Source organism: Phyllobates terribilis, unplaced genomic scaffold (assembly GCF_046119375.1).
Source record: "Phyllobates terribilis strain yellow unplaced genomic scaffold, ASM4611937v1 Scaffold_347__1_contigs__length_1996218, whole genome shotgun sequence".
Classification (NCBI taxonomy): Eukaryota; Metazoa; Chordata; class Amphibia; order Anura; family Dendrobatidae; genus Phyllobates; species Phyllobates terribilis.
Genome location: NW_027363107.1, coordinates 1,907,842 through 1,933,691, shown reverse-complemented (window position 1 = coordinate 1,933,691; position 25,850 = coordinate 1,907,842).

The following is a 25,850-nucleotide window of genomic DNA, read 5'->3' as shown; positions in this document are numbered from 1 at the left end:
TGCAATCAGCTGATGGGTAGAGCCAGTGCCGCGTGTCGGAGACCCACCGATCTGATATTGATAACCCATCCCCAGGATAAATCATCATTATTATACTACTGGAAACTCCATTAATGGATTGTCTGGGATTAATAACATGAGCCCCTTCTTTAAGAAAAAACAGTCCCTAACTGGTCACAGGATAAATGTGGGATTTCAGGTCACCCATTTACTGCAATGCAGCTGGCAATGCCACCCAGCGGATCTAAGCAAGTCCCGGGGCCTCAACAATATACAGCCAGTGCCCGAGTATAGGATGGAAGATTAAAAAAAATCTTCAAAAATGTATTTTGTATGAGGCATACATCAAAAATACAGGCAATGCTTTTCCTGACAACACTGAGTTTTATAATGTGGAAAAAAACGTTTAAAAAAACACTGTGTGAACATAACTCTAACTGCATTGTGACTGTGTATATACATATATAAGCTGCCCCTCCCCCACCATGTGAGCATTCTCAGCACGTACTGACCAATGCTGTCCACCAGGTGGCATCAGCAGGAAATTACAGCGATGAGACAAGCACTGCATGACAGCCCCGCCCCAATCTGCCCTATACCAGACACGCCCCCTACCAATGCCCCGCCTCCACTGCCATGACAACCGAATTATTTAATGGCAGAAAGAGAGACCTTATATGAGCAGAGAAGTAGCGGCCGGAGCGCGGGGTCCGCACAGGTGAGCGCCCCCATAACACAGTGTATGTACTGCACGTCAGCTCTATGGCAGACTGTCACCTGTGCTGGATCCAGTACGTGTTACACTTGTATCTGTACAGAGACACAGAGGATGCAGCGGGGCCCTGTCGCCAGATATATATATGTGTGTGTGTATATACAGTATATATGTGTATGTATATGCTGTATTACTGTATATATGTGTGTGTGTGTGTGTATATACAGTATATATGTGTATGTATATGCTGTATTACTGTATATATGCGTGTATATATGTACTAGCTATTGAACCCGTTCTACGCCCAGGTGGCGAGCATTTTTATTGGTATATGGTCTCCCATCCTGGTATTTGTGCTGCCCCCATCCTATTGTGGTATGCATGGCACCCCTCACCCCCTAATCCTGGTATGCATGGTCCCCTTACCCCCTAATCCTGGTATGCATGGTCCCCTCACCCCCTAATCCTGGTATGCATGGTCCCCTCACCCCCGAATCCTGGTATGCATGGCACCCCTCATTCCCCAATCCTGGTATACATGGCACACCTCATTCCCCAATCCTGGTATGCATGGTCACCTCACCCCCCAATCCTGGTATACATGGCATCCCTCATTCCCCAATCCTGGTATGCATGGCTCCCCTCACCCCCCAATCATGGTATGTATGGTCCCCTCACCCCCCAATCCTGGTATGCATGGCACCCCTCACCCCCCAATCCTGGTATGCATGGTCCCCTCACCCCCGAATCCTGGTATGCATGGCACCCCTCATTCCCCAATCCTGGTATACATGGCACACCTCATTCCCCAATCCTGGTATGCATGGTCACCTCACCTCCCAATCCTGGTATACATGGCACCCCTCACCCCCCAATCCTTGTATGCATGGCACCCCTCACCCCCAATTCTGGTATACTTGGCACCCCTCATTTCCCAATCCTGGTATGCATGGCACCCCTCACCCCCAATCCTGGAATGCATGGTCCCCTCATCCCCCAATCCTGGTATGCATAGCACCACTCATCCCCAATCCTGGTATGCATGTTCCCCTCCCCCAATTCTGGTATACATGGCACCCCTCACCCCCAATCCTGGTATGCATGGTCCCCTCACCCCCCAATTCTGGTATACATGGTGCCCCTCACCCCCAATCCTGGTATGCATGGCACCCCTCATCCCCAATCCTGTTATGCATGGTACCCCCTCATCCCTATCCTGGTATCTATGGTACCCCCTCACATCCCCAATCCTGGTATGCATGGTACCCCTCATCCCCATTCCTGGTATACATGGCACCCCTCATCCCTATCCTGATATGCATGGCACCCCTCACCCCCAATCCTGGTATGCATGGCACCCCTCATCCCCAATCCTGTTATGCATGGTCCCCTCACCCCCAATTTTGGTATGCATGGCACCCCTCACCCCCCAATCCTGGTATGGATAGTCCCCTCACCCGCCAATCCTGGTATGTATGGTCCTCTCACCCCCCAATCCTGGTATGTATGGCACCCCTCACCCCCCAATCCTGGTATGTATGGCACCCCTCATCCCTATCATGCTGCACACACATACAAGAAAAGAAACACTTATACTCACCTTTCTTCCCTGTGCTCCAGCGCTGTTTCCCGTTCTGCTGGAGGCCGGGGGAGGAGTGCGGCGCCGAAGTACGCGTGTGCTCATACCACGCTGTCCGGCTCCATTTTGCTGAAGACACATTGCAAATGTATCTTCAGTAAAATGGCACCAGATAGCGCTATGCGCATGCGCCAATTTCAACGCTACCCTCTTCCCCCGGACTCTGGACCGAACAGAGGCGCCGCGGTAGCGCTCATCCCGGTCAGGTAAGTATGTAAGTATGGCGCCAGAGATCGCGGTATGTGTTCAGTGTATACGCATACCGTGATCTCCAGCACCATACACTCCTCTTACCTGTAACGGCTCCATGCGTTCTTCAGTCTGGAGCCAGACTGTGCAGGCGTGTCGCACTAGCGCAGATTATAAAGGCTTCAGACAGAGGGACGCTTGTAGCGTTATATTATAGATACTCTATATGTATGTATATATATATATGTATAGTGTATATGTGTATATGCATACTGTATGTATATATATATGTATACTGTATATGGCTGTATATATGTATACTGTATATGTGTGTATATATGTATACTGTATGTGTGTATATATATGTATACTGTATATGGGTGTATATATGTATACTGTATATGTGTGTATATATGTATACTGTATATGTGTATATATGTATACTGTATATGTGTGTATATATGTATACTGTATAAGTGTGTATATATATGTATACTGTATATGGGTGTATATATATGTATACCGGTATATGTGTGTATATATGTATACTGTATATGTGTGTATATATGTATACTGTATATGTGTGTGTATATGTATACTGTATATGGGTGTGTATATATGTATACTGTATATGTGTGTATATGTATACTGTATATGGGTGGATATATACAGTACAGACCAAAAGTTTGGACACACCTTCTCATTTAAAGATTTTTCTGTATTTTCATGACTATGAAAATTGTACATTCACACTGAAGGCATCAAAACTACGAATTACCACATGTGGAATTATATACTTAACAAAAAAGTGTGAAACAACTGAAAATATGTCTTATATTCTAGGTTCTTCAGAGTAGCCCCCTTTTGCTTTGATGACTGCTTTGCACACTCTTGGCATTCTCTTGATGAGCTTCTAGAGGTAGTCACCGGAAATGGTCTTCACCTCACAGGTGTGCCCTGTCAGGTTTAATATGATAAAGTGCTTTATTCTTTGTCGGGTCCAGGGGTCCTGTAGAATGTGAATCCCTGAGGAACAGCGTATCCTTGGCTTGTGCCAAGACAGAAGAAAAGTTGCTGAACACTTGGTACCCCAAAGTGATCAATCTATTTGCCAATCAAGATGCCCTGCAGTTGATTAATGCGGACAAATTGGATTCCTTTTATAACTGCGTCTCGACTAGCGGGGTGCCTCAAGGGTCTGTCTTGGGCCCTATATTATTTAATATACTTATTAATGATCTAGTGGAAGGGTTGCATAGTAAAATAGCAATATTTGCAGATGATACTAAACTTTGTAAATTAGTTAATACAGATGAGGATAGGGCACAGCTACAGGAGGATTTAGATAAATTGGGGAGTTGGGCCAAAAAATGGCAAATGGGGTTCAATGCCGATAAATGTAAGGTCATGCACATGGGAAAGAAAAACAGCAGTCACCCATACATATTAAATGGGAAACCGTTGGGGAAATCTGACATGGAGAAGGACCTGGGCGTCTTGGTTAACAGCAAATTAAATTGGAGTGCCCAGTGTCAGGCAGCAGCTGCGAAGGCAAATAGAGTCATGGCATGCATCAGAAGAGGAATAGGGGTATATGATGAGAACATTGTTCTTCCTCTGTATAAAGCGCTGGTAAGGCCGCACTTAGAATATTGTGCACAGTTCTGGGCTCCGGTGCTCAGGAAAGACATATTGGAGCTAGAGAGGGTACAAAGGAGGGCGACTAAGGTAATAAAGGGAATGGAGGGACTAGAATACCCAGAGAGGTTGTCCAAATTAGGCCTATTTACGTTGGAAAAGAGAAGGCTTAGGGGAGACCTCATAAACATGTATAAATACATCAGGGGGATGTACAGAGATCTCTCCCATGACCTGTTTATACCAAGGATGGTGACAAAGACGAGGGGGCACACTATGCGTCTGGAGGAAAGGAGGTTCCTGCACCAGCATAGAAGGGGATTCTTTACGGTCAGAGCTGTGAGACTCTGGAACTCTCTGGGAGAGGAAGTGGTGATGTCCAACTCACTTAATGAGTTCAAGAGAGGACTGGACGCCTTTCTTGAGAACAATAAAATTACATCTTATGCTTAGTGATAGTTAATTAATCCAGGGATTTAATCTGACTGCCAGATTGGAGTCGGGAAGTGAATTTTTCCTCAATGATGTAAATTGGCCTATACCGCATGGTTTTTTTTGCCTTCCCCTGGATCAAGGCTGCAGAATAGCTGCACTGCACAAGAAATAGGCTGAACTGGATGGACGCTTGTTTTTTTTGGCCTTATAAACTATGTAACTATGTAACTATGTGACTTAAATATGAGCAAAGGGTCTGAATACTTATGACCATGTGATATTTCAGTTTTCCTTTTTTAATAAATTTGCAAAAATTTCTACATTTCTGTTTTTTTCAGTCAAGATGGGGTGCACAGTGTACTTTAATGAGAAAAAAATGAACTTTTTAGAATTTACCAAATGGCTGCAATGAAACAAAGTGAAAAATGTAAAGGGGTCTGAATGCTTTCCGTACCCACTGTATATAGTACTCAATGGGTGTGGCCTGCCTCTGATTGAGAAGTGCCTCTTCCGGCAGTCTGAATAAGGGTCTATCGTTAGGGGTGTGACTAATTTGTTTTCACTTAGGGTGATATATGTCCTGCTTTTAATGAGATTTAATAACATTTGTATTTTAGGGTTTCTATTATAATTCTGGGATTTCCTAATTTGTTTATAGAATTTTTGAATTGCATAACACATAGGATAAGGATAATAGGTTTAGTATATGAGATAGGAAATAGTTATTGATAGAACTAGTGCAGTGGATGGGCACTAGTGTTAATAAAAAGAGGGGCATTTCCTGATAGTGTGCGCCATGTCCCATGATTTGGGAATCTTACAGACCATATTGCACTATCATTAAGTTGCTGTTTTGTTGCTATGCAGTTAGGTTTTCCTTTCTTATAAGTTTGTCCTTTGTCTCTCCCTGTCTCTCTCAGATGTAGCTGTGATGTCAGTGACTCGCCCCCTGAGCCGTGGGGCACTCGGATCCGGGCAGTAGGGGAACGATGGGAGTAGTAGTGGCAACCCGGTTCCGTGGCTCAGGGTGGTCAGGCCAATGGTAGTCTGCTACGTTCTGCTGATAATGTCCGACTACGCCACCCGTGGATTGCGGTTATTAGGAACCGCCGCTGCATGCAGACCGCTGGGGCTGATGAGGTGTGCAGCTAGGGTAGTGTGACTCCCCACGGGAAGAGTGCGTCCCCAGGGCAGTATAATGGATGGTGGGAGTGATGGTAGTGAGGGTCCCAGTGCTGATAGTGCTGGAGAAGCAAGGAGCACACAGACAACAGGTTGCAGTCCAGGGTCTTTACTAGAACAGGTAAATTGACCCATAAGCAGTCCCAGCTAGGAGGGGGACCTGGATGTCTGAGAGCAACGGGGAAATTGGCCCTGGTCAGGGTGAGGGTGTAGGCCTACCGTGCTTTCTGCGCTCCTTCTGGCTATCTTCTCCTGATAGGGTAACAGCCCACGTTTCCGAGCTTTCCGTGTATTCTCGCCTGTATGGCCTGCGACGTGGGTTCCTTTCTGCTCCCAGCCTTGTACGGCTTTACTGGTCCCTTCGGTTGTGGCAGGGCCTCCAGGCTTCTTAGGCCAAGGAATATACAGTTCCTTGCGGACTGGTTCTCTGCTGGGGGATGTGGAATCCTTCCAGCCTCAGACACCAAAGTCTGGTAAGGTCAGTCTCTGATTTGCCAAGACAGGCTCTCTTCGCCTCTCGTCTCTGGCTGGTGGCTCTCCTACTGCCACACTTCCTCTTAGGTGCAATCAACTTTCTGTCCCTGCTCCACTCTGGGACACGTCTCAGTGCTGAGACAGGCCATCCAGTTCTTTCTAACCCTGCCCCCAGCACCAGCTTTTATAGGGGCAGCCTGCTCCCCCTACTGGCCTGAGACAGGAGGTACTGCATGCTAATGTTCCCCTGACTAGACAACCTCCCCCTTGCTCTCAGACACAGCTTTATTACATTTTGTGGCATCCAGGCCAGGGTAACACATCAGTAACCCCTCCCTTCTTCTCCATTCTTCTTCCTCATTCACCATCTTCAGCCATGTTAGAAGCTTATGTGCTTCCAGCCCGTTTCTAAAAAAGTCTTTTTACCTGCTGTACATTTGCACATCATCGAGTATTCTGCTAGAAAATAAATCTTCTTCTGAATCTTCAACAATGTGCTTCTTGCAGTCGAGTTAAACTATCTGAAGACATCACTATGTGTGAGTACGGTAAAGAGACAGCCTAGAAACGGTGTCTCACAGCGCCCTATGCTTGCAGCTTAGTCATGGAGTCAGAATAGTGTGAGTTCAGTGAGAGTTAGTGAAGTGCATAGTGAAGGTCAAGTTCAGGTGCGGTGGGCTGCTAGGGGCAGCATGTGTCACTTGTTCCAGGCAGTGGGAGGCATTACTGGGATCCAGAGCAGTCGCTCCAGTCAGGTCCAGAGCCTAAGGTCTGGCATAGGAGCTGCCGGACACTTTGTGTGCTCTGAAGTACAAAGGAAGATGGACAGGGACCTGCATAGATGGAAGTTGAAGGCCAGTCCCGGGTGCACTGTAGAGGTGGACGAGAAATACAGGATGAGCTAGCAACAGGGCTGAAGAGGAGTTATGCTAAGAAGGAGGATAATGTGAATTGCTGTGCCTTATCCCATCTGTACCCACCTGATGAACTTGAACTGTCAAGTATATGTTTGACTGTTACAAAGAACTTTGTGTCCCCTAAATTGTGTGCGGCGGCTTCTGAGGACAGAAGCCTGAAGGCAGTGGAGGCCTGCGGCCTACAAGAGAGTGTGCTGCACCCCACACCCTAGAGCACACTGGGACTGGGACACCCATTGTCTGTAAAGTGCCAGAGCGAAATCAGACAGACGTTCAGTCACGACTACCGCTCTGTGCCACTTTACAAGATGAGTGATAAGGGAACTTCTCGATCAGAAGAGAAGAGGAAATAATGGTCGCTGCCCAAACTGTGACAAGAACAGGACCACAATGCAACAAGAACTGTCTCACAATGCTCTTGGAACTTTCCCATAATGCATTGCAAATTGAAACTAGAGCAAATACATTAAATCACTAGCAGACAGTGCAGTTATCAAACAATAAAAAATAGACAGGATTCAAATGCAAGCAACATAATGTCAGAACTGATATACACATAAAGTGACTAGATTCCCTGGATAGCTAAATTCGCAGATGAGGCCAGAACACGGGCTGCCCAGCACTATTTAAGTGCACCCCATGAAGATAGACACTCTAATTTACAAGGCCATAACATATAGGTGCATCTCACAAAATTAGAATATCATCAAAAAGTTAATTTATTTCAGTTCTTCAATGCAAAAAGTGAACCTCATATATTATATAGAGTCATTACAAACACAGTAATCTATTTCTAGTGTTTATTTCTGTTAATGTTGATGATTATGGCTTACAGCCAATGAAAACACAAAAGTCATTAACTCAGTAAATTAAAATAATTAACAAAAAACACCTGCAAAGACTTCCTAAGCATTTAAAAAGGCCCCTTAGTCTGTTTCAGTAGGCTCCACAATCATGGTGAAGACTGCTGACTTGACAGATGTCCAGAAGGCAGTCAATGACACACTCCACAAGGTCCCAGAGTTCCAATTTTCATTTGAAATCAAGGTCCCAGAGTCTGGAAGAAGAGTGGAGAGGCCACAATCCAAGCTGCTTGAGGTCTAGTGTGAAGTTTCCACAATCAGTGATGGTTTGGGGAGCCGTGTCATCTGCTGGTCTAGATCCACTGTGTTTTTTCAACACTAAAGTCAGCGCAGCCGTCTACCAGGAAATTTTAGAGCACTTCATGCTTCCCTCCGCCACAGTATCATAGCTACCAGGGGGGCAAAGGGGGCGGTGGCCCCGGGCCCCTCGCTCTTAGGGGGCCCATCCAGGGCTACGCCAGTGTAACTGTATCTGGCATGCCCCTGGTGCCAGCATCGGGCCCCACCGCCCGTCACCGCCGCAAGTTTACTGATGAGAGGGAGCGCGGATCTCTCTCCCATTAGTCCCTTCTGTGACTGACGTCTCTGACATCATCACTTGGTGCCCGGCCCGCTGTGCTGAAGATGTGTGCGGGCTGGGTGCTCTGAGCAGTGAGGGAACCAGGAGGAGAGATGAGTACTGTTTATTTATTTTTTGCCGGGAGGGGGGCGGCATTATATTACAGACTCTGCCTATGGGAAGGGGGAGGTGCATTATACTACAGACTCTGCCTATGGGGGAGCATTATCCTAAAGACTCTGCCCACAGAGAAGGGGGGGCATTATACTAAAGACTCTGCCTATGGGGAGGGGGGGCATTATACTACAGACTGTCTATGGGGAGGGGGGAGCATTATACTAAAGACTCTGTCTACGGGGGGGCATTATACTACAGACTCTGCCTATGGGGGGCATTATACTACAGACTCTGTTTATGAGCAGGGGAGAGCAGTATACTACAGACTCTGCCTATGGGGGGGGACATTGTACTACAGACTCTGCCTATAAGAGGGGGAGCATTAATCTACAGACTCTGCCTATGGGGGGTGCATTTTACTACAGACTCTGCCTATAGGTGGGGCATTATACTACAGACGCTGCCTATAAGATGGGGGGGCATTATACTACAGACTCTGCCTATGAGGAGGGGGGGCACATTATACTACAGACTCTGCCTATGAGATGGGGGGGCATTATACTACAGATTCTGCCTATGAGGAGGGGGGGGCATTATACTACAGACTCTGCCTATGAGAAGGGGGAGAGCATTATACTACAGATTTTGCCTATGGGGGGGAGCATTATACTACAGACTCTGTCAATGGGGGAGCATTTTACTACAGACTCTGCCTATGGGGGCGCATTATACTATACGAAGGACTATGGGGAGTGCATTATACTATATTGAGGATTATCTGGTGCATTATACTATATGTAGGCTATTTATACAGTGTGGGGGATAATGTGGGTTCTTTGAACAGTGTGGGGGCCATCATACAGTGTGGGAGATAATGTGGGGTCTTTGTATAGTGTGGAGGCCATCATACAGTGTTGGAGCCATCAGCTTGGGGGCTACTAAGGGGTCAGTATACTTTGTGGGGGTACTATACAGTGAGGGGGAATTATATCGTGAATAGGAGAACATCATACTAGTTAGAGCGGAGCTCTACATGGGGGGAGACTCAGGACATTATTAAATCTTAGGTGGGCACTTATTGTTATAGGGGAACTCAGGTTATCGTGACTGTCGAAGGGGCAGTATTACTTTCTAGGGGGCACAATGTGGGCACTGTTTTCTAGGACACTTGCACACGGCATTACTTTATTTTAGAGGTTTGTTTTACCATCTAGAGGGCACACAGTAGGTGCAGTAATAGGGACACATTTTGCAGCAGAGGCTCAGTATTGGGGTATCAGCAGGATGAGAAGTTTGTGCAGGTTGGGGATAGATCTGGTCAGTGCCTGAAATGTAAGGAGTCAAATGTGTCTTTGTTGTGATCTCTGCATACCTGAGACTCTGAGTCCTGGCTGGAGAAGTTGTCGTGTCGGTCTGGGCCAGATGGAAAAGACGGGAAAAGTGAACAATTTAATCAGAAAGAACGTCAGCTGTAAGGTACTATATAAAACTGAGCTGTGATCTCTTATATGTTCTGCAGGACTGGCATCAATCAATATATGTCACCATATGGCGGTAATATCAGTGCTGGTCTTTGTATAGAGATTATTTTTAGCAACAGCGCGGTCATATGCTGAGGTTTTCCTACATCCACTATCTGGGTGCGCCGCTATAGTTGTAATCAGGGTTACCTGGTTAGAGGCCCACTCAGAAGTTTCGGCCCCCTGAACCAAAACCTTAGCTACGCCAAGCTTTTTGGAGATGGAAATTTCATTTTCCAGCAGGACTTGGCCCCTGTCCACACTGACAAAAGTACTAATACCTGGTTTAAACACAACAGTATCACTGTGCTTGATTGGCAGCAAACTCACCTGACCTTAACCCCATAAAGAATCTATGGGGTATTGTCAAGAGGAAAATGAGAGACACCAGACCCAACAATGCAGACGACCTGAAGGCTTCTATCAAAGCCACCTGGGCTTCCATAACCCCTCAGCAGTGCCACAGGCTGATCCCTCCATGCCACATTGCCGCATTGATGCAGTAATTGATGTAAAAGGATCCCCGACCAAGTATTGAGGGCATTTATTGAACATACTTTTCAGTAGGATAACATTTTGGATTTTAAAAACATTTTTCAAGCTGTTGTTATAAGGTATTCTAATTAATTGAAATAATGACTTTTGAGTTTTCATTGGCTGTAAGCCATAATCATCAACATTAACAGAAATAAACACTTGAAATAGATCACTCTGTTTGTAATGGCTCTACATAATATAAGAGTTTCACTTTTTGTACTGAAGAAATGAAATAAATTAACTTTTCTGGTGATATTCTAATTTTGTGAGATGCACCTGTAGATGGGCTTGGCTGCACCCTGAATAAAAATAGCATGTAAAAAATATATATGATATATATGAGGTATTGGTCGATATTTTGGCCAAAATATACAAGCTCGCAACCTGCTCAAGGGTCCTCATACTTGCGAGTCCCTACACTAACATTAAAAGCAAAGTCACAAAAACAAGGAATTAAAGTTCCCACCAAAATTCAAGAATTAACACCGCAAATACAGCAACAATAATTACAAGGATGCAGCAAACCCATATAATGAAGAAGTCAGCAACACAGGTGCAAAATATTGATGAGACAACCACTCACAACCTACCAATTCATGGAGGGAGTGATTGCTCAGTATTAAAACTGCACACAAATAAGCCTTGTATAGGGCACTGGTCACACACAGGTAGTGCACAATGTCTGGCTTACAGCCTATTAGTGAAGCCGAAACTATTAGATTAGGTGGGCTGCCGAGCACTTTTTAAGTGCACCCCATGAAGACAGACACCCTAGTTTACAAGGCCAACATTGATGGGTCTGGCTGCACGCTGAATAAAAATAACGTGCAAAAATTATATATGATATATATGAGGTATTAGTAAATATTTTGGCCAAAATACACAAGCTCGCAACCCGCGTCAAGGGTCCTCATACTTGCGAGTCCCTACACTAACATTAAAAGCAAAGACAAATTTAAATTCCCACCAAAATTCAAGAATTATCACAGCAAAAAAAGGGCAACAGTGTTTACCTGCCTAGGTCTCAGTACTAATCATACCATATAATAACGATGACAGCAACACAGGTGCAAAATACTGATGCGACAACCACTCACATATTACCAATTAATGGAGGGGGGTGATTACATAGTATTAAAACTGCACACAAAATTATATGGGATTGCTACATCCTAATAGTGCATTAGTTCTGAGATCTGGGCAGGTAAATGCTATATTAATAATTGATTTTTGTGGGAAAGTTAAATTCTCTTTTGTTGGCTTTACTTTTAATCTAACTGAAATAAACAAAAGCTTTTTTCCTAAACATTAGGATCTGTGTAGAGCCATCAGCTCAAAAAGGCTTCCTCGGACAGACTTGGCATAAGCAGGTCAAAAGGAACCCTGACTTTTACCATTACACCCCTGTACTGGAATGGAGACTTACTACATGCTCAGGGTTGCATCTACAGAGTAGCTGCTGGCCAGAGGAGTGAGCTTGAGGCTATAACTCTAACTACAGCATTTTTATTACAAAATGATGGGTTCTGTCTAAGGCCGTTGGCTCAAACAGGCTTCCTTGGACAGACTTGGCGCAAAACACACCATTTCTGATGGTTCCAAATGAACCCTGGGCTTCACCCTTGAACCTCAATACAGGGACAGTTTCATAGTTTTAAGGTTGAAAGACACAAGTCCATCAAGTTCAACCTTAAAGCTAATGTGTTGATCCAGAGGAAGGCAAAAAACCCATGAGGCAGATGCTAATTGCTCCATATTAGGGGAAAAATTCCTTCCCGACTCCACATATGGCAATCAGACTAGGTCCCTGGATCAACGTCCCATAACAAAATCTAGTACGGATAACCTGCAATTTTATATTATTCAAGAAAGGCACACACATGCCCTCCTTGAATTTTTTTTAGAAAATTAAGTATTTCAAGTTCATGTGGTAGAGAGTTCCATAACCTCATTGCTCACACAATAAAAATTTGCCAACTAACTTCCTTTAGACAAAGTGAATTAGGATCTTTATGCTAGAGTAATTGAATTAACTCTAACTGAAATAGATTAATGCTTTTTTCCTAAATGCTGAAATTTGTTTAAATCCATCAGCTCAAAAAGGCTTTCTCGGACAGACTTGGCGCAAGCTACTCCATTCTGCAGATCCCAAGGGAACCCTAGCCTTTACAATTACACCCCTGTACAGGGATAGATACTTACCATAGGCCCAGGGCTGCATCTACAGAGTAGCTGCTGGCCGGAGGAGCGAGCTTGAGGCTATAGTGGTTGATTCAACTCTAACTAAAGCTTTTTTTTCCTAAATACTGGGATCTGTTTAAGGCTGTTGGCTCAAACAGACTTCCTCGGACAGACTTGGCGCAAGCTACTCCATTCTGCAGATCCCAAGGGAACCCTGGTTTTTACCATTACACCCCTGTACAGGGATAGATACTTACCATAGGCCCAGGGTTGCATCTACAGAGTAGCTGCTGGCCCGAGGAGTGCGCTTGAGGCTTGAGTAGTTGAATCAATCCTAACTAAAGAAAAACCTATCTAATGCCTTTTTCTTGTTAGGACCTCTCTGAGGCCTATGGCTCAAAAAACTTCTTTGGAAAGACTTGGCAAAAGCCAGTCCATCCTACAGGTTCCAAAGGAACTCTGGCCTTCACTCTTCCAGCCCTGTACAGCGATAAAGACTTATTACAGGGCCTTGATTGCATCTACATAGTAGATGCTGACTGGAGGGGCAAACTTAAGGCTAGAATGGTTCAGCCAACCCTAACTATTGCTACTTTCTTAAATGTTAGGATAATTCTGAGGCCATTGGCTCAAACAGGCTTCCTCGGACAGACTGGGCGCAAAACACACCATTTCTGATGGTTCCAAATGAACCCTGGGCTTCACCCTTGAACCTCAATACAGGGACAGTTTCATAGTTTTAAGGTTGAAAGACACAAGTCCATCAAGTTCAACCTAAAAGCTAATGTGTTGATCCAGAGGAAGGCAAAAACCCCATGAGGCAGATGCTAATTGCCCCATATTAGGGGAAAAATTCCTTCCCGACTCCACATATGGCAATCAGACTAGTTCCCTGGATCAACGTCCCATAACAAAATCTAGTACGGATAACCTGCAATTTTATATTATTCAAGAAAGGCACACACATGCCCTCCTTGAATTTTTTTTAGAAAATTAAGTATTTCAAGTTCATGTGGTAGAGAGTTTCATAACCTCATTGCTCACACAATAAAAATTTGCCAACTAACTTCCTTAAGACAAAGTGAATTAGGATCTTTGTGCTAGAGTAATTGAATTAACTCTAACTGAAATAGATTAATGCTTTTTTCCTAAATGTTGAAATTTGTTTAAATCCATCAGCTCAAAAAGGCTTTCTCGGACAGACTTGGCGCAAGCTACTCCATTCTGCAGATCCCAAGGGAACCCTGGCCTTTAACATTACACCCCTGTACAGGGATAGATACTTACCATAGGCCCAGGGCTGCATCTACAGAGTAGCTGCTGGCCGGAGGAGCGAGCTTGAGGCTATAGTGGTTGATTCCACTCTAACTAAAGCTTTTTTTTCCTAAATACTGGGATCTGTTTAAGGCTGTTGGCTCAAACAGACTTCCTCGGACAGACTTGGCGCAAGCTACTCCATTCTGCAGATCCCAAGGGAACCCTGGTTTTTACCATTACACCCCTGTACAGGGATAGATACTTATCATAGGCCCAGGGTTGCATCTACAGAGTAGCTGCTGGCCGGAGGAGTGCACTTGAGGCTTGAGTAATTGAATCAATCCTAACTAAAGAAAAACCTATGTAATGCCACTTTCTTGTTAGGACCTGTCTGAGGCCTATGGCTCAAAAAAGCTTCTTTGGAAAGGCTTGGCAAAAGCCAGTCTATCCTACAGGTTCCAAAGGAACTCTGACCTTCACTCTTACAGCCCTGTACAGCGATAAAGACTTATTACAGGACCTTGATTGCATCTACATAGTAGATGCTGACTGGAGGGGCAATCTTAAGGCTAGAATGGTTCAGCCAACCCTAACTATTGCTACTTTCTTAAATGTTAGGATATTTCTGAGGCCGTTGGCTCAAACAGGCTTCCTTGGACAGACTGGACGCAAAACACACCATTTCTGATGGTTCCAAATGAACCCCGGGCTTCACCCTTGAACCTCAATACATGGACAGTTTCATAGTTTTAAGGTTGAAAGACACAAGTCTATCAAGTTCAACCTAAAAGCTAATGTGTTGATCCAGAGGAAGGCAAAAACCCCATGAGGCAGATGCTAATTGCCCCATATTAGGGGAAAAATTCCTTCCCGACTGCACATATGGCAATCAGACTAGTTCCCTGGATCAACGTCCCATAACAAAATCTAGTACGGATAACCTGAAATTTTATATTATTCAAGAAAGGCACACACATACCCTCCTTGAATTTTTTTTAGAAAATTAAGTATTTCAAGTTCATGTGGTAGAGAGTTTCATAACCTCATTGCTCACACAATAAAAATTTGCCAACTAACTTCCTTTAGACAAAGTGAATTAGGATCTTTATGCTAGAGTAATTGAATTAACTCTAACTGAAATAGATTAATGCTTTTTACCTAAATGTTAAAATTTGTTTAAATCCATCAGCTCAAAAAGGCTTTCTCGGACAGACTTGGCGCAAGCTACTCCATTCTGCAGATCCCAAGGGAACCCTGGCCTTTACCATTACACCCCTGTACAGGGATAGATACTTACCATAGGCCCAGGGCTGCATCTACAGAGTAGCTGCTGGCCGGAGGAGCGAGCTTGAGGCTATAGTGGTTGATTCAACTCTAACTAAAGCTTTTTTTTTCCTAAATACTGGGATCTGTTTAAGGCTGTTGGCTCAAACAGACTTCCTCGGACTGACTTGGCGCAAGCTACTCCATTCTGCAGATCCCAAGGGAAACCTGGTTTTTACCATTACACCCCTGTACAGGGATAGATACTTACCATAGGCCAAGGGTTGCATCTACAGAGTAGCTGCTGGCTGGAGGAGTGCGCTTGAGGCTTGAGTAGTTGAATCAATCCTAACTAAAGAAAAACCTATGTAATGCCACTTTCTTGTTAGGACCTGTCTGAGGCCTATGGCTCAAAAAAGCTTCTTTGGAAAGGCTTGGCAAATCCAGTCTATCCTACAGGTTCCAAAGGAACTCTGACCTTCACTCTTACAGCCCTGTACAGCGATAAAGACTTATTACAGGACCTTGATTGCATCTACATAGTAGATGCTGACTGGAGGGGCAAACTTAAGGCTAGAATGGTTCAGCCACCCTAACTATTGCTACTTTCTTAAATGTTAGGATATTTCTGAGGCCCGTTGGCTCAAACAGGCTTCCTTGGACAGACTGGGCGCAAAACACGCCATTTCTGATGGTTCCAAATGAACCCTGGGCTTCACCCTAGAACCTCAATACAGGGACAGTTTCATATTTTTAAGGTTGAAAGACACAAGTCCATCAAGTTCAACCTAAAAGCTAATGTGTTGATCCAGAGGAAGGCAAAAACCCCATGAGGCAGATGCTAATTGCCCCATATTAGGGGAAAAATTCCTTCCCGACTCCACATATGGCAATCAGACTAGTTCCCAGGATCAACATCCCATAACAAAATCTAGTACGGATAACCTGAAATTTTATATTATTCAAGAAAGGCACACACATACCCTCCTTGAATTTTTTTTAGAAAATTAAGTATTTCAAGTTCATGTGGTAGAGAGTTTCATAACCTCATTGCTCACACAATAAAAATTTGCCAACTAACTTCCTTTAGACAAAGTGAATTAGGATCTTTATGCTAGAGTAATTGAATTAACTCTAACTGAAATAGATTAATGCTTTTTTCCTAAATGTTGAAATTTGTTTAAATCCATCAGCTCAAAAAGGCTTTCTCGGACAGACTTGGCGCAAGCTACTCCATTCTGCAGATCCCAAGGGAACCCTGGCCTTTACCATTACACCCCTGTACAGGGATAGATACTTACCATAGGCCCAGGGCTGCATCTACAGAGTAGCTGCTGGCCGGAGGAGCGAGCTTGAGGCTATAGTGGTTGATTCAACTCTAACTAAAGCTTTTTTTTTCCTAAATACTGGGATCTGTTTAAGGCTGTTGGCTCAAACAGACTTCCTCGGACTGACTTGGCGCAAGCTACTCCATTCTGCAGATCCCAAGGGAACCCTGGTTTTTACCATTACACCCCTGTACAGGGATAGATACTTACCATAGGCCAAGGGTTGCATCTACAGAGTAGCTGCTGGCCGGAGGAGTGCGCTTGAGGCTTGAGTAGTTGAATCAATCCTAACTAAAGAAAAACCTATGTAATGCCACTTTCTTGTTAGGACCTGTCTGAGGCCTATGGCTCAAAAAAGCTTCTTTGGAAAGGCTTGGCAAAAGCCAGTCTATCCTACAGGTTCCAAAGGAACTCTGACCTTCACTCTTACAGCCCTGTACAGCGATAAAGACTTATTACAGGACCTTGATTGCATCTACATAGTAGATGCTGACTGGAGGGGCAAACTTAAGGCTAGAATGGTTCAGCCACCCTAACTATTGCTACTTTCTTAAATGTTAGGATATTTCTGAGGCCCGTTGGCTCAAACAGGCTTCCTTGGACAGACTGGGCGCAAAACACGCCATTTCTGATGGTTCCAAATGAACCCTGGGCTTCACCCTTGAACCTCAATACAGGGACAGTTTCATATTTTTAAGGTTGAAAGACACAAGTCCATCAAGTTCAACCTAAAAGCTAATGTGTTGATCCAGAGGAAGGCAAAAACCCCATGAGGCAGATGCTAATTGCCCCATATTAGGGGAAAAATTCCTTCCCGACTCCACATATGGCAATCAGACTAGTTCCCTGGATCAACGTCCCATAATAAAATCTATTTCCACTAACCTGAAATGTTATATTATTCAAGGAACATTTTTCATCAAGCAGTTTTCTCCGGAAATGTGTTGCACAACTGTTTGAATCTCAGTAAATTCCTGCACAACTTACATTTGAATACTCTGACCTTTTCACACCCACTCTTTTAACTTCTTAAATAGTGAACAGAGCTTATCTGGACCGCTTGTGGCTTAGCTTTACCTGAAAACTTATTACAAATTAGGCTGGAAAAGTGGTGTAAATTAGGACTGAAATTGACTCCATCTTTTGACTGGAGTACATTTCTTGAGGTGTAGTACGTTAGCTTTAAGGGGATATTTCAATAAATGAATGACCCTGGCTGCAGGTATAAGGAATCAAACTGTGCTGTCCTGACCCATTCCTGGGATTGTGTATGGCACTGCCATCACCTCAATACTGCCGCAGCCAACAAATGTAATCAGACGGACTGCCCAGCTGAGCGCACTGAGCTGCTGCAGCTCTGAGATGGTGGAACCTCTTTTTTTTAATTAAATGACCTGCAGCTAGGGACATTCATTTATTGAAAGGGAACAACCTCTATATACTGGTTATTTCTGCAGCACATCTCTAACTGCTTAATCCTCCTCCTGCATCACATTGCTACCCTGCCTAATTCTCCCTCTCCTGTAGCACATCGCTTCCTGCCTAATCCCCTCTCACCTGCATTTCATCAGTCCCCTGCCTAATCCTCCTTTTCTTGCAGCACATCGCTCCCCTGCCTAAGCCTCCCCCTCCTGCAGCACATTGCACCCCTGCCTAATCCCCTCCCCTTCCTGCAGCACATCGCACCCCTGCCTAATCCCCTCACCATTCTGCAGCACATTGCACCCCTGCCTAATCCCCTCCCCTTTCTGCAGCACATCGCACCCCTGCCTAATCCCCTCACCTTCCTGCAGCACATCTCTCCATCCCCGCCTAATTCTCCCCCTCCTGCATTATATCACTCCCCTGCCTAATCCTCCTTCTTCTGCAGCATATTACTCCCCTCCCTCCGGCAACACATCTCTCCCTGCCTAGTCCTCTCCTCCTGCATTACATCACTCCGCTGCCTAATATTGCTCTTCCTGCAGCACATCGTTCCCCCGCTTAAGCACAGCACTCCCTGCCTAATCCCCTCCTCTTGCATTACATCACTCCCCTGCATAAGCCACCTCTTCCTGCAGCACATCGCTCCCCTGCCTAAGCCTCCCGCTCCTGCAGCACATTGCACCCCTGCGTAATCCCCTCCCCTTCCTGCAGCACATCGCACCCCTGCCTAATCACCTCACCTTTCTGCAGCACATTGCACCCCTGCCTAATCCCCTCCCCTTTCTGCAGCACATCGCACCCCTGCCTAATCTCCTCACCTTCCTGCAGCACATCTCTCCATCCCCGCCTAATTCTCCTCCTCCTGCATTATATCACTCCCCTGCCTAATCCTCCTTCTTCTGCAGCATATTACTCCCCTCCCCCCGGCAACACATCCCTCCCTGCCTAATCCTCTCCTCCTGCATTACATCACTCCCCTGCATAATCCTCCTCTCCCTGCAGCACACCACTCCCCTGGCTAATCTTCCCCCTCCTGCAGCACATCGCTCCCCTGACCCCCTCTTACGTGACATCTTTTCTATCAGTTACATTTGTGAAGTAACTGCTGTCTCCTGTGAGCAGTGGAGAGCGAAGCTGAGAGCCAGGAGGCTCTGCCCCTCTGCCCCTTCTTGCCACATCATCATCCATCTACATCAGGGCTGTCAAACTCAAATATATAGAGGGCCAAAAGGAAGAGTTTAACTCAGAAAAATAAGTCAACACTTTATCAGATGTTTCTGTGAAAACTTGAGTAAAACAAATAAGATTTTGTTAATTTCCCTCAGTTATAAAAAAAATAGTTATGAGAAAAGTGTGACAAAAAGGAGTCATAAAATGCACCAAAATGAAATATCACAATTTATGGCTCAAATTGAGGTGAAGCAAGGAAGAGGTTGAGCTTAGCTAATGAGATGCATCAAACATACAGGTGCTTCTCACAAAATTAGAATATCATCAAAAAGTTAATTTATTTCAGTTCTTCAATCCAAAAAGTGAAACTCATATATTATACAGTCATTACAGAGTGATCTATTTTAAGTGTTTATTTCTGTTAATGTTGATAATGATGGCTTACAGCCAATGAAAACACAAAGACATTATCTCAGTAAATTAGAATAATTAGCAAAAAACACCTGCAAAGGCTTCTTACGCATTTAAAAAGGTCCCTTTGTCTGTTTCAGTAGGCTCCACAATCATGGGGAAGACTGCTGACTTGACAGATGTCCAGAAGGCAGTCATTGACGCACTCCACAAGGAGTGTAAACCACAAAAGGTCATTGCTAAAGAAGCTGGCTGTTAACAGAGTGCTGTATCCAAGCATATTTATGGAAAGTTGAGTGGAAAGAAAAAGTGTGGCAGGAAGAGGTGCACAAGCAACCGGGATAACCGCAGCCTTGAAAAGATTATTAAGGAAGGGCCATTCAAACATTTGGGGAAGATTCACAAGGAGTGGACTGCTGCTGGAGTCATTGCTTCAAGAGCCACCACACACAGACGTATCCAAGACATGGGCTACAAGTGTCACATTCCTTGTGTAAAGCCACTCATCACCAATAGACAACGCCAGAAGCATCTTACCTGGGCCAAGGAGAAAAACACCTGGACTGTTGCTCAGTGGTCCAAGGTGTTGTTTTCCGATGAAAGTAAATTTTGCATTTAATTTGGAAATCAAGGTCCCAGAGTCTGGAGGAAGAGTGGAGAGGCCACAATCCAAGCTGCTTGAGGTCTCGTGTGAAGTTTCCACAATCAGTGATGGTTTGGGGAGCCATGTCATCTGCTGGTGTAGGTCGACTGTGCTTTAGCAAGACCAAAGTCAGCGCACCCGTCTACCAGGACATTGTAGAGCACTTCATGCTTCCCTCTGCCGACAAGCTTTTTGGAGATGGAAATGTCATTTTCCAGCAGGACTTGGCCAATGTCCACACTGCCAAAAGTAAAATGGTGTGTTTGGCGCCCAGTCTGTCCAAGGAAGCCTGTTTGAGCCATCGGCCTCAGAAATATCCTAACATTTAAGAAAGTAGCAATAGTTAGGGTTGGCTGAACCATTCTAGCCTTAAGTCTGCCCCTCTAGTCAGCATCTACTATGTAGATGCAATCAAGGCCCTGTAATAAGTCTTTATCGCTGTACAGGGCTGTAAGAGTGAAGGCCAGAGTTCCTTTGGAACCTGTAGGATAGACTGGCTTTTGCCAAGTCTTTCCAAAGAAGCTTTTTTGAGACATAGGCCTCAGGCAGGTCCTAACAAGAAAGTGGCATTACATAGGTTTTTCTTTAGTTAGGATTGATTCAACTACTCAAGCTTCAAGCGCACTCCACCGGCCAGCAGCTGCTCTGTAGATGCAAACCTGGGCCTATGGTAAATATCTATCCCTGTACAGGGGTGTAATGGTAAAAACCAGGGTTCCCTTGGGATCTGCAGAATGGAGTAGATTGCGCCAAGTCTGTCCGAGGAAGTCTGTTTGAGCCAACAGCCTTAAACAGATCCCAGTATTTAGGAAAAAAAAGCTTTAGTTAGAGTTGAATCAACCACTATAGCCTCAAGCTCGCTCCTCCGGCCAGCAGCTACTCTGTAGATGCAGCCCTGGGCCTATGGTAAGTATCTATCCCTGTACAGGGGTGTAATGGTAAAGGCCAGGGTTCCCTTGGGATCTGCAGAATGGAGTAGCTTGCGCCAAGTCTGTCCAAGAAAGCCTTTTTGAGCTGATGCATTTAAACAAATTTCAACATTTAGGAAAAAAGCATTAATCTATTTCAGTTAGAGTTAATTCAATTACTCTAGCATAAAGATCCTAATTCACTTTGTCTAAAGGAAGTTAGTTGGCAAATTTTTATTGTGTGATCAATGAGGTTATGAAACTGTCTACCACATGAACTTGAAATACTTAATTTTCTAAAAAAAATTCAAGGAGGGCATGTGTGTGCCTTTCTTGAATAATATAAAATTACAGGTTATCCGTACTAGATTTTGTTATGGGACGTTGATCCAGGGAACTAGTCTGATTGCCATATGTGGAGTCGGGAAGTAATTTTTCCCCTAATATGGGGCAATTAGCATCTGCCTCATGGGGTTTTTGCCTTCCTCTGGATCAACACATTAGCTTTTAGGTTGAACTTGATGGACCTGTGTCTTTCAACCTTAAAACTATGAAACTGTCCCTGTATTGAGGTTCAAGGGTAAAGCCCAGGGTTCATTTGGAACCATTAGAAATGGTGTGTTTTGAGCCAAGTCTGTCCAAAGAAGCCTGTTTGAGTCAACGGCCTCAGAAATATCTTAAAATTTAAGAAAGTAGCAATAGTTAGGGTTGGCTGAACCATTCTAGCCATAAGTTTGCCCCTCCAGTCAGCATCTACTATGTAGATGCAATCAAGGCCCTGTAATAAGTCTTTATCGCTGTACAGGGCTGTAAGAGTGAAGGCAAGAGTTCCTTTGGAACCTGTAGGATAGACTGGCTTTTGCCAAGTCTTTCCAAAGAAGCTTTTTAGAGCCATAGGCCTCAGACAGGTCCTAACAAGAAAGTGGCATTACATAGGTTTTTCTTTAGTTAGGATTGATTCAACTACTCAAGCCTCAAGTGCACTCCTCCAGCCAGCAGCTACTCTGTAGATGCAACCCTGGGCCTATGGTAAGTATCTATCCCTGTACAGGGGTGTAATGGTAAAAACCAGGGTTCCCTTGGGATCTGCAGAATGGAGTAGCTTGCGCCAAGTCTGTCCGAGGAAGTCTTTTTGACCCAACAGCCTTAAACAGATCCCAGTATTTAGGGAAAAAAAAGCTTTAGTTAGAGTTGAATCAACCACTATAGCCTCAAGCTCGCTCCTCCGGCCAGCAGCTACTCTGTAGATGCAGCCCTGGGCCTATGGTAAGTATCTATCCCTGTACAGTGGTGTAATGGTAAAGGCCAGGGTTCCATTGGGATCTGCAGAATGGAGTAGCTTGCACCAAGTCTGTCCGAGGAAGCCTTTTTGAGCCAATTGCCTTAGACAGAACCCATTATTTAGTAATAAAAAAGCTTTAGTTAGAGTTATAGCCTCAAGCTCGCTCCTCTGGCCAGCAGCTACTCTGTAGATGCAACCCAGAGCATTTGGTTAGTCTCCATTCCTGTACAGGGGTGTAATGGTAAAGGTCAGGATTCCTTTTGAGCTGCTTATGCCAAGTCTCTCCGAGGAAGCCTTTTTGAGCTGATGGCTCTACACAGATCCTAATGTTTAGGTAAAAAGCTTTTGTTTATTTCAGTTAGATTAAAAGTAAAGCCAACAAAAGAGAATTTAACTTTCCTCAAAAAATCAATTATTAATATAGCATTTACCTGCCCAGATCTCAGAACTAATGCGCTATTAGGATGTAGCAATCCCATATAATTTTGTGTGCAGTTTTAATACTATGTAATCACCCCCCTCCATTAATTGGTAATATGTGAGTGGGTGTCGCATCAGTATTTTGCACCTGTATTGCTGTCATCGTTATTATATGGTATGATTAGTACTGAGACCTAGGCAGGTAAACACTGTTGCCCTTTTTTCCTGTGTTAATTCTTGAATTTTGGTGGGAATTTAAATTTGTCTTTGCTTTTAATGTTAGTGTAGGGACTCGCAAGTATGAGGACCCTTGACGCGGGTTGCGAGCTTGTGTATTTTGGCCAAAATATTTACTAATACCTCATATATATCATATATATTTTTTGCACGTTATTTTTATTCAGGGTGCAGCCAGACCCATCAATGTTGGCCTTGTAAACTAGGGTGTCTGTCTTCATGGGGTGTACTTAAAAAGTGCTGGGCAGCCCGCCTAATCTAATAGTTTGGGCTTCACTAATAGGCTGTAAGCCAGACATTGTGCACTACCTATGTGTGACCAGTGCCCTATACAAGGCTTATTTGTGTGCAGTTTTAATACTAAGCAATCACCCCCTCCATGAATTGGTAGGTTGTGAGTGGTTGTCTCATCAATATTTTGCACCTGTGTTGCTGACTTCTTCATTATATGGGTTTGCTGCATCCTTGTAATTATTGTTGCTGTATTTGCGGTGTTAATTCTTGAATTTTGGTGGGAACTTTAATTCCTTGTTTTTGTGACTTTGCTTTTAATGTTAGTGTAGGGATTCGCAAGTATGAGGACCCTTGAGCAGGTTGCGAGCTTGTATATTTTGGCCAAAATATCGACCAATACCTCATATATATCATATATATTTTTTACATGCTATTTTTATTCAGGGTGCAGCCAAGCCCATCTACAGGTGCATCTCACAAAATTAGAATATCACCAGAAAAGTTAATTTATTTCAGTTCTTCAATACAAAACGTGAAACTCATATATTATATAGAGCCATTACACACAGAGTGATCTATTTCACGTGTTTATTTCTGTTAATATTGATGATTATGGCTTACAGCCAATGAAAACTCAAAAGTCATTATTTCAATTAATTAGAATACCTTATAACAACAGCTTGAAAAATGTTTTCAAAATCCAAAATGTTATCCTACTAAATGCCCTCAATACTTGGTCGGGGATCCTTTTACATCAATTACTGCATCAATGCGGCAATGTGGCATGGAGGGATCAGCCTGTGGCACTGCTGAGGGGTTATGGAAGCCCAGGTGGCTTTGATAGAAGCCTTCAGCTCGTCTGCATTGTTGGGTCTGGTGTCTCTCATTTTCCTCTTGACAATACCCCATAGATTCTTTATGGGGTTAAGGTCAGGCGAGTTTGCTGCAAATCAAGCACAGTGATACTGTTGTGTGTAAACCAGGTATTAGTACTTTTGGCAGTGTGGACAGGGGCCAAGTCCTGCTGGAAAATGACATTTCCATCTCCAAAAAGCTTGGCGTAGCTAAGGTTTTGGTTCAGGGGGCCGAAACTTCTGAGTGGGCCTCTAACCAGGTAACCCTGATTACAACTATAGTGGCGCACCCAGATAGTGGATGTAGGAAAACCTCAGCAGATGACCGCGCTGTTACTAAAAATAATCTCTATACAAAGACCAGCACTGATATTACCGCCATATGGTGACATATATTGATAGATGCCAGTCCTGCAGAACATATAAGAGATCACAGCTCAGTTATATATAGTACCTTACAGCTGACGTTCTTTCTGATTAAATTGTTCACTTTTCCCGTCTTTTCCATCTGGCCCAGACCGACACGACAACTTCTCCAGCCAGGGCTCAGAGTCTCAGGTATGCAGAGATCACAACAAAGACACATTTGACTCCTTACATTTCAGGCACTGACCACATCTATCCCCAACCTACACAAACTTCTCATTCTGCTGATACCCCAATACTGAGCCTCTGCTGCAAAATGTGTCCCTATTACTGCACCTACTGTGTGCCCTCTAGATGGTAAAACAAACCTCTAAAATAAAGTAATGCCGTGTGCAAGTGTCCTAGAAAACAGTGCCCACATTGTGCACCCTAGAAAGTAATAGTGCCCCTTCGACAGTCACGATAACCTGAGTTCCCCTATAACAATAAGTGCCCACCTAAGATTTAATAATGTCCTGAGTCTCCCCCCATGTAGAGCTCCGCTCTAACCAGTATGATGTTCTCCTATTCACGATATAATTCCCCCTCACTGTATAGTACCCCCACACAGTATACTGACCCCTTAGTAGCCCCCAAGCTGATGGCTCCAATACTGTATGATGGCCTCCACACTATACAAAGACCCCACATTATCTCCCACACTGTATGATGGCCCTCACGCTGTTCAAAGAAGCCACATTATCTCCCACACTGTATAAATAGCCTACATATAGTATAATGCACCAGATAGTCCTCAATATAGTATAATGCACTCCCCATAGTCCTTCGTATAGTATAATGCGCCCCTATAGGCAGAGTCTGTAGTAAAATGCTCCCCCAATTGACAGAGTCTGTAGTATAAAGCTCCCCCCCATAGGCAGAGTCTGTAGTATAATGCTCCCCCCCTCCTAATAGGCAGAGTCTGTGGTATAATGCCCCCCCATAGGCAGAGTCTGCAGTATAATGCCCCCCCCATAGGCAGAGTCTGTAGTATAATGCTCCCCCCTCCTCATAGGCAGAGTCTGTAGTATAATGCCCCCCCCCTCC